Source organism: Mauremys mutica, chromosome 5, assembly GCF_020497125.1.
Source record: "Mauremys mutica isolate MM-2020 ecotype Southern chromosome 5, ASM2049712v1, whole genome shotgun sequence".
NCBI lineage: Eukaryota > Metazoa > Chordata > Testudines > Geoemydidae > Mauremys > Mauremys mutica.
The window spans coordinates 58,480,480-58,494,479 of record NC_059076.1 but is presented as its reverse complement, the minus strand read 5'-3'; the positions used below and the strand labels follow the sequence as shown (position 1 = coordinate 58,494,479).

At 40.0% G+C, this 14,000-nt stretch overlaps 1 protein-coding gene across 3 annotated transcripts in view; it reads left to right on the top strand.

The window, feature by feature from the left end:
* ANAPC10 (anaphase promoting complex subunit 10) overlaps window positions 1-13,722 on the top strand; it is a 96,428-nt gene extending 82,706 nt beyond the window's left edge. Inside the window, exons 6-8 of one of the 3 annotated variants that reach the window (XR_006580064.1) lie at window positions 410-451; window positions 8,556-8,593; window positions 13,150-13,722. The gene's annotated coding sequence lies outside the window, so the exon portion shown is untranslated. Of the gene's footprint in view, window positions 1-409; window positions 452-909; window positions 1,165-8,555; window positions 8,594-13,149 lie in introns of those variants that run through there. The other 2 variants (XR_006580065.1, XR_006580066.1) reach the window with 2 other exon arrangements.
* Window positions 13,723-14,000: the final 278 nt, after the last annotated feature.

Here is a 14,000-nt window from a genome sequence, read left to right as displayed (position 1 = left end):
GTCCTTGGAGCTGCAGAGGGTAAGCCATGGTTCCATGCCACATAGGCAGGATTTGCCCCCACAATGGAAAACTTTTATTCATGCAGCAGTGGAGTGCGGCATCAGCCTTGGTGTCTTAGCCAGATTCCAACTTTGTTGATTATCCTGCTAGCCTTTGTACCATTTGCAGGTTCAAATTGGATGTAATATCCTTTGATACCTGTCCTAAACTGTAATGTTAAATTTCACTCCTTGCAGTGGCTACATTTACATGGTGGTGGTTTATGTAATTCTCTGGGTAAAGTTTATACAATACTTTAGTAGACGTTTGAGGTGATCTGGGATCTATAGGCTGAAAGCCCTTGTATAGATGCAAGAATATTATGATTATACATTACAAATATTTTTTTTCTTGCTCTTTGATATGCAGCATCAGGGCAAACAAATGACCATTCTAAACCCTTCTTATAAGGTCAGTACATGTTTAAATCTTTAATGTATTATAGTTAATGTAAGCAAACTGACTTGCTGCAGATTGGCTTCTGAGGAAAATGGCTTCCAAACAGAGGTGTCTGTTGTGGTGTTTTGATTGGTACTGGATTGGTTTTATTTATCTTAGGTCCTCAAGTGCCTTTCTGCCTTCCTATTTATTTTGAAATAAACACAAACCACTGTTCTGTAGACATGAAAATGGCAAGATTTGATAGGGAACACATGTAATTCCCCCCCCCCCCCAATAACCAACCTTCCAAAAAGGCATCAACAGTCTCATGTTCTCGGACAAACCTAATTAGGATGTTAGGAGCACACAATAGGTATTGAGCAATATTAGAAATTGTTTCTATGGTTTTTTTATGTTGCCTACTAATGAATTTGAATTTGTATTATTGGGTAAAAACTAATAATAGGGATAACATTTTTTTACTCCAGACACTGATCTGTGCCCTAGGCATAAGTATCATGCCTCTTAGTTGTCTTCGGTGACCTTTCATTGAAAAAACTGGAATACCGAATTGCATCAACAAAGGGAGAAAATCAACAACTGGCTGTGTTTTCCTTACAAGGCGATATTGGACATTTGAAGCAGAATTGATAATGGGAGATAATTTGCTAGCTCAAAATATTATTTCTTATTTAATTTTGTGGACTTCACCAACAGGCTGGTCAATAAACCACTTATTCTCCTGTGTGTTATTTGTTACTTTAAAATGACCAAACAACTCAAGCATTTACAGAACTTACTGTGTGGTGTATTCTAGAAGTAATGACACTACACTGTAAACCACAATATTGTTAGATCAGTGTTTGACTTACTATAGTTGAAAAACCTCCAAAACAAACAGCATGCCCAAAAGTTCGAATGATGAAATATAGTGATAATTGGTCTTAAATAACTTTGGTACCTGGGAGATAGAGGGTTATAAAAAGACCAAAAACCTCACAAAGGTGTATCCTACAACGAACAGTGCAGAACACTCCTGTCTGTGCCTTCTCCCCCCAACCCAGCTGCCATGGTTGGGAGCCAGGGCTGGTGCTGGAGCCACAGTCTGTGCCAAGGCTGGGCTGGAACCACAGCAAGCCTGGGAGCCAGGTGGCAAGGCCAGGGCTACGCCTGGGAGCAGGTCTGGGGCTGGGAGTGGAGCCATGGGTCCGAGGCTGGGGCCGTAGTTGGGTGCGTAGGGATGCAGCTGGGGGTAGAGCAGGGCTGGGTGGTGCTCCATCCCTGCTGCCTGTGGTGGCTGGCCTGGGCCCCCACTAGCTCCCCCCAAATGTTCCTCCATGCCCCGCTAGGGTGGCGCACCCCGCAGTTTTGGGACCACTGTTTTATAGGTTTATGGAGAGCCAGTTGAGTGAGGCTACTCAAACACTGATAGCATCTTTATAAAAGTGATGTGTCTAACAATGAATTGTGCTAAATATTACATCTAACATTCAATAATGGGCTAATATTCTACACTAAGTCATTCTTGACTAATTTATGCTTTTCTCTAAAAGATGTTTCAAGCAATATTTTATAGGTGTATCCCCATATATCATGCTTCGGTTGCTTTCTTATAGTCAGTCATTTTGATTAGGGAGCAGACATCTTGGTTCAACAGTAACATTTCTTTCTACAAAGATGACCATTTAGTAGTCTGACTAGCTATCTCACAAGTGTCATTGTGAAGGTTTTGCACAAATGCATTGTACCTCCATATTTAGGTTTCTTATATTCAGCTCCAATCACAAAGTCTTCCCTGTAGGCCCATAAATAACCCCAAACTGTTTTTACAGGCCTTTGCTATAAAGCTAGATATCCTCTTTACACTGGCACTCCTCTCCAACTGGAGACCAAGATTTTAACAGATGATTTCCTGTTATTACTGTAGCAGTATCAAAATCTGATCACTTACCATGTAGCATGCTGTCCAAGAAACTGAAGCAAGGAGTTCAGCCAGCTGTTTGTTTTTCAAGTGTTATAACATTTTAAAGAATCGTATGTTAAGTAGATGCCCAGAGTAATACTGTCAGGAACAGGAGGTGGAGCCAGGAGGCCACCTGTGTTGCATGATGATCTATTGCAGCCCAGTCAGAGCATCTGATATTCTATCGTCCCCGGTGATTAATATATATGAGTTGAAAGTGGAGGGAAGGATCTGTACTGATTCATTTGTAAAAGGTGAACAAACTTCTCTTTATTTTGTTGATTTGTTAATGAAACAATATAGAAAAAAGCAGGCAACAGTTAAAAAATAAAAACAAAGTCAACAAAAATAAAGGCAGTTAATAGAGCAAAAGAAAAAACCATGGGGAGCAGTAGGGAGTACTTTACATATACTCTAATAAATTTTGTATGCCAGTCATCACCTTGACCACTGTTCCTGTATGTGTTACTCCTTTCCTTCACCCTTCACTTATCTTTTGTCATCTCAGAATTTATATTGGTCAGGACAGATATTGTATCGGGAAAGAAGTGAGCACATTTTGGGTACTATTGTAAGATAAATAATGTAAGATTGGAAATTTAAGGTAACACTGGAAGGAAAGACTTAAGCTTCAGCTGTCCTAAGAAATCATTAGCCCAAGTCCTAAGAATCTCTTGAATTCGAATGAAAAGGAGCCCTTAATTAATGTAATGCCTATTGTGAAATATCCCAAAAGTTAAAACTACAGCTGGCCAAAACTAGGGATTTCCAATTGATGGGAATTTTAATAATTCAAACTTTTTCAATACAATTTGGAATTGAACCAATTTTTTTTAAATAAAAATTGTTTTGGAAACACCACGCATAGAAATCAGTTCCCCAGGACCATGGCAACAGCTGACTGACATTCTTGTCAGTTTCACTGCTGCTATGCAGATGCAGGTGTGAAACTGACAAAGAATGTTTTTTTCACTTAGCAGCTGCCCAGACCCCCAGGGTATGCTTCTCTGTGGCAGTACTATGACACAAGGACTTCCAGGCCAGCTGGCATCTAGGGCTACTCATTCGGTAGTTGGTAGCCCAGAGAGACAGCTGGCCTGGGAATCTGGAAACCTTGGACCTGGAGTGCTGCAGCAGCCCCACCATGCACCATAGACCCTGAAAGCCCGGGCTCCCAGCAGCCTGCCAGATGAGTTAGCAGGTAATTCACAAAAACGTTTTGTTTCTGACAAAAAGCATGTCTGTCAGACAAGATTCCAGGAACCTTGCAGGTGAATTGGTGAACGTAATCTGTTTTCACAAAACAATTCAGGTTTGACAAATCAGCATTTTCAGACTAGCTCTTGTTAAAACATTTCCTGCCAGCAGGACAGAGTAAAAAAGCCATTAATTTAACTAAAAAGTGACCTCATTTTTGTGCACACACCACAGAGGTGGGGGACATAAATAAGGTAAAGGCTCACCATCAATAAAATCTGACAGGAGGATGCCTGATTTAGCACTTGTCAAAGAGAGTTGGAGTTGAGAGCTTAACTAGCAAACAACTTGTGTTTAGCCTATATCTCCACAGCAGTTAACTTTCTATTCCCAGATGTGGTCCTCAGGCCAAAAAGTTTACCCACCCCTGACCTAGATGCTCCACTGCGATTGGTGTGCCATTGTGCTAGGGTCTGTACAAATGCATAGTAAGAGACAGTCCTTGCCTTAAAGATCTTACAGTCTTGCTGCAGCTCCCCAGATGAACAGCAGGAATAATACTACTTCCCTTCTCTCTCCCTTTTCTACTTAGGCCCAATCCTGAAAAGATTTACACACATGCTTCATTTTAAGCACATGAATATCCGGTTGAAATGAATGGGACTATTCACATGCTGAAAATGAAGCATGTATTTAAGTCTGTACAGGATCATGGCCAAAATAAAAAAGGTAGGAGGAAGGAAGTGTTGTTATCCCTGTTTTATAGATGGTGAGTTGCAGCGCAGGGAGATTAAGTGACCTATTTAAATGTACACAGGAAGACTGTGGCATAGCTGGAAATTGAACCCAGATCTCCTAAATCCCAGTCCTTTCTTTCCTGTGAAATAAATTTTCTACTAACATTATAACTCTAAAGGCTAGTTTTGCAGTAATGCTGTTTCAGTATATATTTCAGTTTCAGACATAAAATGCATTTTATTTTTGTGTTTCTTGTATTGTATTTTCGTCCTCCAAAACAAATACTGTTGCCTACATTGTAACCTTAGTTATGTTAGAATAAATCTTGAACAGTATAACTTATTGACTTCACCTGGTTTCCTGCAATTTAAACCTGTATAACTCAGAACAGAGTTTGGGTCTGCATCCGTAACACTTAGAGCATGCTCTATTGGGGAGTCCATTCTTGACATGCATCTTACATATGTATACCCTTCATGTGGACATTACTCCTTTCATTTGGGACAATCAGGAGAGCATTTGAATCTTTTTAGAAAGATGAAAATGCAGGTGAATTAGTCTAATAAATTACGCTGAGGGCTTATCACTCACGCTGCCCTGTTAAGGATTACAGGTCTGATGCTGAGCTCCCACAACTTCAGTGGGAATTGTTGGAATTTCACAGCTTTCAGACACAGTTTCTGCCCACACAGATGAACTTGCCCTAAGGCTGAAGGTGCACGTGGTAATGCTTTCCAATATAGGAGTGAGGCTCTTCTCAGATGTCTGTTGCTGCAGGAGCAAGGTGTGGAAGATGGGATAGGGAGCAAAAGTTCAAAGCAGTGCTAATGGAGAGGTGAAACGGGAAGGTGGGAATGTGGTGGGTTGACTGGGATTGGAGGGGAAGTGGGAGCTTGCAGTAGCAAGAAAGGCAACTACAGTGCCTCAGAGACTTGGGTGTTTGAAAAGCCTGATTTTCAGTTCCCATGGATGTCAGCTGGAGTTGGGGATGCTCAGCACATCTGACAAATCATGTTCTAAGTTTCTTGACTTCTACCCTATTATGTTTTAGCTTTGACCTGTAGATTATAGAATATCAGGGTTGGACGGGACTTTGGGAGGTCATCTGGTCCAAACCCCTGCTCAAAGCAGGACCAATCTCCAGACAGATTTTTACCACACTTACCCCTTCAGGGATTGAATTTACAACCCTGGGTTTAGCAGGCCAATACTCAAACCACTGAGCTATCCCTCCCCCTCTTCTAAGTACATCATGTGTGTTTGCATATTTTTCTTTGATATGGACACTCCTGCCTATCATTTAGTAGCATTTAGTTCCCATAGTTCTTGTTAAACCTTATTTTTCTAGATGTATAAACCCTCCCTGTCCCACCTCACTTCAGTGCAAGCCTTGGTCAGTGAGGTACAACAGGAAGCACAGGCAGCAAGCTTTCACAGCTCCAAACCAGTGAAAAATTGAAACTACTATATTATATTATTTTTATTTTGTTGTCATCTTCTTTTCCTTCTGTGACTTTCAGCATTTATCTAATCTTGGAAAGGAAGACAGTAACAAGAGTAATTCAGTAATTGTTGCAGAGGTATTTCATGCACATGAGACCCAACAGGAATGTGACTAGAACATATGTAAAAACAGTTCTGTCTGTAAGTGGTATGTTTGATATTAGTACATCTGAAACTTTCCAGAAGGTCTGTCATCACACATTTGGTTATCTACAGACAGCTGTGGGATTTTTAAAGGCAGATAGAGCTCTTCTTCCTGCCCTTCTTCCCACACACGAAGCTGTCTTTTGACATGCAAACTCACACCACTCTTGAGATCAAGAGTGCTTTTAGGATTGCAGCTGTCTGAAGTGTGACTTGTCCGTCATTGTTTTTACAGGCACTTCTGAAGCAAGGTTGTCAGTTTAAACACTTATTCTTACCCTGGTTATCCCTACTTCCTCCTGTCCAGTAATTTCACCACAGCATTTCAAACAAACATACAAACAAACCACAATGAGGCGCCAATCTGTTATTGGAGCTCTACATCACATTTATTTTATGAGAGAGACAAGGTAAGTGAGGTAAAAACTTTTATTGGACCAACTTCTGTTGGTAGAAGTTACAAGCTTTCAGGCTACACAGAGCTCTTTCTGTGTGTAGCTCAAAATCTTGTACCTTCCACCAACAGAAGTTGGTCCAGTAAAAGATATTACTTCATGTACTTTGTCTCTCGCAGACTGAGAATAACTGGGAAAACACTGCATTCATTTTATACACCTTTTGGATATTATGCGAACTTTATTCTTGTGGGAGCAGCAGTATGACCTTAAATACCACAATGGAATAACAAACTTAGAGCGCTCCAGGCTCAGTTCTGTTAAAAATCAGGCCACTTATTTAGGTGCCTAAATGTGAACTTAGGAACCGAACTTTAAGCACTCCCTTATGAATATGTTGACCCTAATACTTATGAAGTATCTGAGACAGTCAGATGTTCAGGGCTGTGTAAGTGCTTAGTGTTGTTATTATTGGCCAGATTGTCCTCTCCAGAATGAAAAGCTTATTTTGTAAAAAATTCCACAAGGAATACCTCTTGGAGTTTGCTCCGAAGTGTTATCTTGTGGGAGTGGTTGGACCCTTTCTGTGGAAAAACCATTCAAAATTGGAGCTGTGAAGAGGCACTATACCCCCCCCCCCCCCACACACACACTCAGTACTCCTGGTTCTCTGTAAATATGGCTTCAGTGGAGCGGTGTTGGCAGGGACCCCATCTGACTGTGGCTTCCCAGGTGTTGAATCTGGGGAAAAGTTACTATAGCCTGGGCTCTATTAAGTTTTCCATGTAAGTTTTGTGGGGCTCCACAAAGTTGGGGGAGTGCGGGGGCACGGGGAGGAAGAGGAATGGTACCCTCCTCCTCCATGGAGAGACATCTGTTTGTGTAGAGCCCTCCACACCTGGATTCATCATTGTTATTAATACAAATTAGAGGACGGGGATTTGTGAAATTCTTTGAAAATATTAAGTTCTATGTAAGTGCTAAGAATGACTATTATTTATTTCATTATTCCATTCAGAAATGTTCCTACAGATGTGAAAATATTCTGGGTATTATTCTTCTGGAAAGAATTCTGTTAAATTAATTAGCTAGGTCTACATCATCCCTTATAGAGAAACATGTCATTTACGGAATGGGAAACAACAATGTTCCTCGAACAGAACTTTCCTCTATGATGTTAAGCTATGAATCTTTTAGGCCTCGATTCAGCAGGTCATCTCAATACACGACTGCACTTAACCACATGCTTGTGTTTAAGTGCTCTGCTGAATAGGGATGAACTTAAGCATGTGTTTAAATGCTTTCCTGAACTGATTTAGCAGGAATATGCTTGATCTTTTGTCCTCCAAAAAGTAGATCAAGTGACTCAGTAAATGTAGCTTTAAGATACTCCTTTGTGCTACCCTGTTAATACGTACTTTGGATGCACCATGAAACCAAGCGTCCTCATCCACTTGAGTAGTATATACATGAACCAGTAAAACAACCTTGGAATGTCTTAATATATGGCTCTTGATAAATGTCATCCTGTTAAAAGTTAAATTGTTAAATGTTATCTTTGGTAATTACTTTTTTTCTCATTTTGAATGTGGCCAGGAGAGGAGAAAATAGCAGTTAACAGGGTTTTTTTTTTGTTTGTTTAATTTAAATAATTTAATTTGCATTTTTCTGTTTCTCTGACTTCAGTCATCCCTCTTTTCCTGTAGATTGCACTACTTCTTCACCAACAACTTGAAGCTTTGCTTTTCTATTAGAAACTCTAAACTGAAAGCTGTTTTATGATAACTTTTAATGATCATGAATAGACTTGAACAATGGAGCCAAACCTTCTGAAACTTTGCAGAGGGGGCTCAGGTCTAGCTCCAGTGTTCATGGTTCAGATTCTCTTCTACCAATGAGCAGGATTCCGATTATAAATTCATAGAGTATAAAGCCAGACGGTACCATTTTGATCATCCAGTCAGACCTTCTGCATAACACAGAAGGCCATAGGTCTTTCCTGAATTAATTTCTGTTCAAACTACAGCATATATTTTAGAAAAACAGCCAGTTTTGATTTTAAGAATGCCAGTGATGGAAAATTAAGAATACTGGCCTTGGAAAATTGTTCCACTCTTAAAAAAGGTGCCTTATCTCTAGTTTGAATTGGCTACCAATTTCAGCCATTAAATTTTGTTATATCTTTAACTTTTAGATTGAGGAGCTCACTATTACCATGGTTCTGTTACTCAGGTAGGTACTTATAGACAGGACTTCCCAGAAGATTCAGGGGGCCTGGGGCAAAGCAATTTTGGGGGCTCCTTCCATAAAAAAAAGCTGCAATACTATAGAATACTATATTCTTGTGGGGGCCCCTGTGGGGCCCGGGGCCTGGGACAAATTGCCCCACTTGCCCGCCCTGTCTGGGCAGCCCTGTTTATAGACTATGATGAGGACACTCCTCAACCTTTCTTTGATAAGCTAAACAGATTGAGCTCATTGAATCTGTCACTATAAGGCATGTTTTCCAATTCTTTAATCATTCTCTTTCCTCTTCTCTGAACCCTTTCACATTTTTCAACATTCTTCTTGAAGTGTGGACAGCAAAATTGGACTCAGTATTCCAGCAGTGGTCACATGAGAGCCAAATACAGAGGTAATATAACCTCCCTACTCAGTATTCCCGTATTTATACATCCAAGGATCACATTGACCACAGCATTGGACTAGGAGCTCATGTTCAGATGTGGTGGAGCTTGATAGCCTATGACCAGACTCTAAGTTATACTCAAGACCTGTTCATTCCATGGGAAACTGGACCTCTTCGGTGGAAATTCTGTAGCAGCTTATGTTAATTGGAAAGAAAGAGGTATTTAATTGACTATGAAAATGAATAATAAAATCAGGAGAGTACTCCCTTTGATATTTATTTGTGCTCCCCCAATGTGTTCTGCTTTCAGTAAACCACACACTTTTGTACTGATAATAAATAATTGCACAATAACTGTTGTGTTATAAGGGGAAGCTAGAAGACCATTGGTTTCAGATGTTCAGTCCTGTTGATTTAATGCACAGGTGTAACAATGGCTGGGTTTGAACTGACTTTTCATTTTTTCCTGAAATGCCATGTGTGGTCTTAATCTGCACTGCAGCAACACCTATTAGGTTGTGCTCTGGATCAGTTATACAGAGCCATTCTGCAAGAACAATAACTCCCTTTAGTATTTTGGAATATCACTTTCCTATAGACTGGAGCCATGTCCTGTTTTTCCAGATTACTCCCCATTTTTCTGTGCACAGTGAATGAAAGGGGAACCAACACAAGGTCTATGCACTTCTTAAATGCCACCTAAGCCCTCCAGATAGGCCCTTTCTTTGATACATAGGCCCTGAGCTAGCTCCCTGCTCTTGGGTGAATTTCAGCCATTATGACTTGTGCTCAGCTGTTGTGCATTACTGCCTGCTCATGGGACAGCATACTAAGACTTCTTGCTTTTGGATAATTTGCCCACTTATATTAAGCACTCAGAGCATATTCCACTTTTTTCCATACTTTGTGTTGTCCAACAGATGGGACAATTGGGCCCATCAATTGTAATAGTGCTAAACTACTAAATAAAAATAAGAGCCATTTTAAAATGCAGTATAAAAAGTGTTGCTAAGTACTTCAAAGCTATCAGCAAAAATCAGTTCTTAGTAGAGGCTGGTGTGATGGGGTGTTCACCCCAAACCACCCTGGAAGCAGAAGAGTGTAGTGATCTGGCTGGTGGGCTAAACCACAAAGACAGAGTAGCTTGAGTCACGGGGAATGAGAGATAGATGGCAGGGCTAGCAGCAGAAGAGTGGGCCACCCCAGACGTGGCTACAAGGAGGTGCCCCTAGCGGTGAGTAGAATGCCCCATGACACTGGTCTTTAAAGTCAAATGAAATTGTACAGGACACATTGGAGATACCTGAAAGTGATTGTCTAAAGACAAGCATTGCCTATTGGAAGTGTTCCAGATTTAGATTTCATTGTATTAACCTAGTGGGAAGAAGAGTAACAGGAGTGCCATCTACTCCTACCCTCTTTTCAGACTCAGTTAGCAAATTTGAATGAACATTTAAGAATGAAAAAGGTGCAGGCAGTGGCAACAAGTGCAGGAAAAGGAACTAATGAGAGGCATACGTATGTAACAAAGAGCATATCTCATGGTCTTTTACTGTTGGAACCCACTCCTTCCCATCCCCCATCCCTCCACTCTGCTTATTGGCATTCCATGTGCTCTATGTCTAGGTTAGAGCTCTCATTGGACTCAACTCTAAACTCTCATTGATGCCAGTGAGAGTAAAACTGGGCTTTCAGATTGTAATTCCTTGGACAAAGAGCTATCATTTTTTTAAAAAGAAAGTTGTCTCTAAAGTACCCTGCACATATGTGGTGCCATGTAAATAATCATGGAAAGGTAGGGCCGTAAAGGACCTTGAGTGGTCATCTAGTCCATCCTCCCATGCTGAGTCAGGGCAAAGTATACCTAGACCATCCCTGACAGATGTTTGTCTAACCAGTTCTTAAAAACATCCGATGGTGGGGATTCCACAACCTCCCTTGTTAACTTATTCTAGTACTTTAACTATCCTTATAGTTAGATATTAGGAGACACTTTCTAGTCTCAATCTTCCTTGCTGCAGATTACTTCTTGTCCTAGATTGGTTGGACATGGAGAATAATTGATCACTGTCCTCTTTGTAACCGCCCTTAATGTATTTGTTAATGTAACTGTTACCAGGTCCCCCCTCAGTAATCTTTTCTCAAGAGTTTTTTTTAACCTTTCCTCATAGGTCATGTTTTCTAAATCTTTTATATTTTTGCTGCTTTTTTCTGGACTCTCCAATTTGTCCACATCTTTCCTAAAGTGTGCCCACACATACTCTTAAGTAAGTTCATACAGTTTAATGGCTCCGATACTTGTCATCCAAGCACAACAGAGGAAGGGGTCCTTATGGTGGATACCAGTATGCAGAATACTGAGATGGGGAGTGCTAGGAACCTGGCTATCAATATTCAAAGTTCCAGGAGAAGAGATTAATGTAGCTGAAAAATCATCTTCACCACTACCCTCAGCTTTAAAGTCCTCACCCTCAATCAACAGTTGCTTTCTTGCTGTCAATTTCTAAGACATGCTTAGAATGTATCAGAGAGTAGCACTTCAATTTCTCCTTCCACAGATTGGTGTTATGCTTAAGTAATGAGGTTAACAATCCTTTATGTGCAGCAATAGGATAAAATGAATAGGTTTGGATTTTTTTTCACACTAGATGTTTGCTCAGTATCAGCATTTCCACGGGGAGGCACAAATCTAATGTCCAATCTGGAAACAATCTCTCTCCATTTCTACTTTTCCTGCCTCCACTGGATTCGCAGCCACAGTACTTTTAAGTATTAACTTACAAAGTGCAGAGCTAGTATTCAATAGATTTTGATACAATATTAGGTAATTCAGATATCAGGCAACATTTCTAGTCCAGCTTTAACTGGGCACACAGACAACTTTTCAGGAATAATTAACTCCACTTGGACGTTTCAGTACCTGAGTGCAAATAAAAGTAATTACATGCCAAGGGACTTTAATTAAACCCACAACTAATTAGAAGTATAGAACTCCACTTGCAGGTTCCTAACAAAAGGCCAGTTTTTGAAAATCTGGTGCTAGTATGAAGGAAGAAACTCCGTCTCTGTGAATGCCTGAAATGTTTTGCTTGCTTTTCTGTTTACATTTTTGTCTGTGTAACGTTCAGCCATTTATTCAATCTGATTGATTAAAGCCAGTTTGTTATTTTTAATAATACAATGAAATATAATTTAATGCAACAGCATGCATTACTTTGGTATCAGTGTGAATACTTTATATTTACTAAAATATAGCTTTGCTGATAAAATAGTGAAAAATGAAGGGGCAAACTGGTTTTTCTTTGACCTGGTTGAATAGATGTTTCCAGCCAAATTTAGTACCCAATATCGCTTTCATAACAGGCCTGATCCTGCAGATGCAGTCCTTACATGGACAAAGCTCCCATTGACTGCAGGATCCAACATATATAAAACAGCAAAATCACTGTACTGAAGAAAACCACACTTCAGTGTTTGCTCTTAAAATTCAGACTGAACATTTCACTAGTATTTATTTTATCAGAAAATGTAATATATTTTTATCAACTTTGTTACTGATACCATTTTTTCTAATTCCTTCCACCATATACAGGCTTTTGTCACTTCTCAGAAGTACCCAGTACATTATCCAACCCTAAAATATCTAATATTAAACTTTTCTCTTTCCAATATTCTCCTAGGGTTCTAAATTATAGCATTTAGTTCTGAAGATTAAAGCACAACCAGTCTTCAAACAACTCTAGAAGAACAGACCAAACATTCATACTAGCCGTCTTAGTTCTGGATACTGAATAGTGGTAGCATACCCAAATGAGAGGCACTGTGCCTAGTACTAAGATAGATATTTGATTTAACAAAGTAGTTAATAACCAGGCAACATTCTGCTTAATCTGAGAATTAGTCTGCTCTGTGACCCAGAAAAAAACAGGTTAATAATGAGGGATTTAAAAGTTAAGTAAGTCTTGCGTCTGGGCAAGGATCTCTTCCTATAAAGTTCTACTTCTCTCTCTATTTTCTTCACTCAGTATATCACCTCCTTTCTGAGGATGTGGGTGCGGAGGGAAAGACCTGTTAAATGGCCCATCATATGATACTAGTTCCTGGCTAGTCTACTAATACACTAGGATTTTTTAAGAAGGGATGTTTTGCTTTCTTTCAGGCCAGGTGTGATTGTCAGGATACTTTTCTGAGTTACAACATGGACACATCTATGAAGTGAAACTTTAGAGGGAGCACCTGAAGCAGCAGAATTTGGGCTTGAGGTCAATTTGTACGCTAGAGACTGTGAGCAGCCAAATATCTGGAACGCCAAAATCTACTTGTAAAATGCATGAGCTTTTCAATACGTAGTAAATCAGTGACTGAAGAAACTGGAACACCATGGAGAGCTACCTATTAATCACCATGAGTGGCAGCAAATAATCTCAACCTGATCTAATTTAAGGGAGAATCAAGTTCTCACTATAAGGGTGAGTCAACACCTCAAAAAATTAGGATCAGTTTTAAAGCCACAGCCAGCTATGGTGTCAGTCCTAAATGGACAGTGTAAAAAAGGCTCAGGCATTTTTACTAACATGTCATGAAGTAAATTGGACTAGTTACAGGGTATGGCACCATTTGCTGTGAGTCTGGATGGTAGAACTGGGTTCTAAGTAAGGCACTGTTAATGCCAGCACAAACACACCATGTCCTGTAAGCAACAAAGATGAATATGAGTCAGAACCCAATGCTGTAGATCTTAAGGAACCCTAGAGACTTTTTGGATATCCTCATTAAAGAGCAAGTCAAATTCAACCATAAAAGAGCATCTTGGAAGGAGCAATGGAGAGTTGGATTCTTTTGTTTAATTGGCCGTGGGAATGGGACAGGGCGGTCTGAAGGAAAATATATTGTCATTTTGAGCCAGTATCCAAGAAGCCACCTCTAGATACTGATGTGGAAGCAATCACAGCTTAATATAAAAGTAAGTTTAACTAAGTTCTCCCAAAGATGTCTGAACTTGGAGAACAC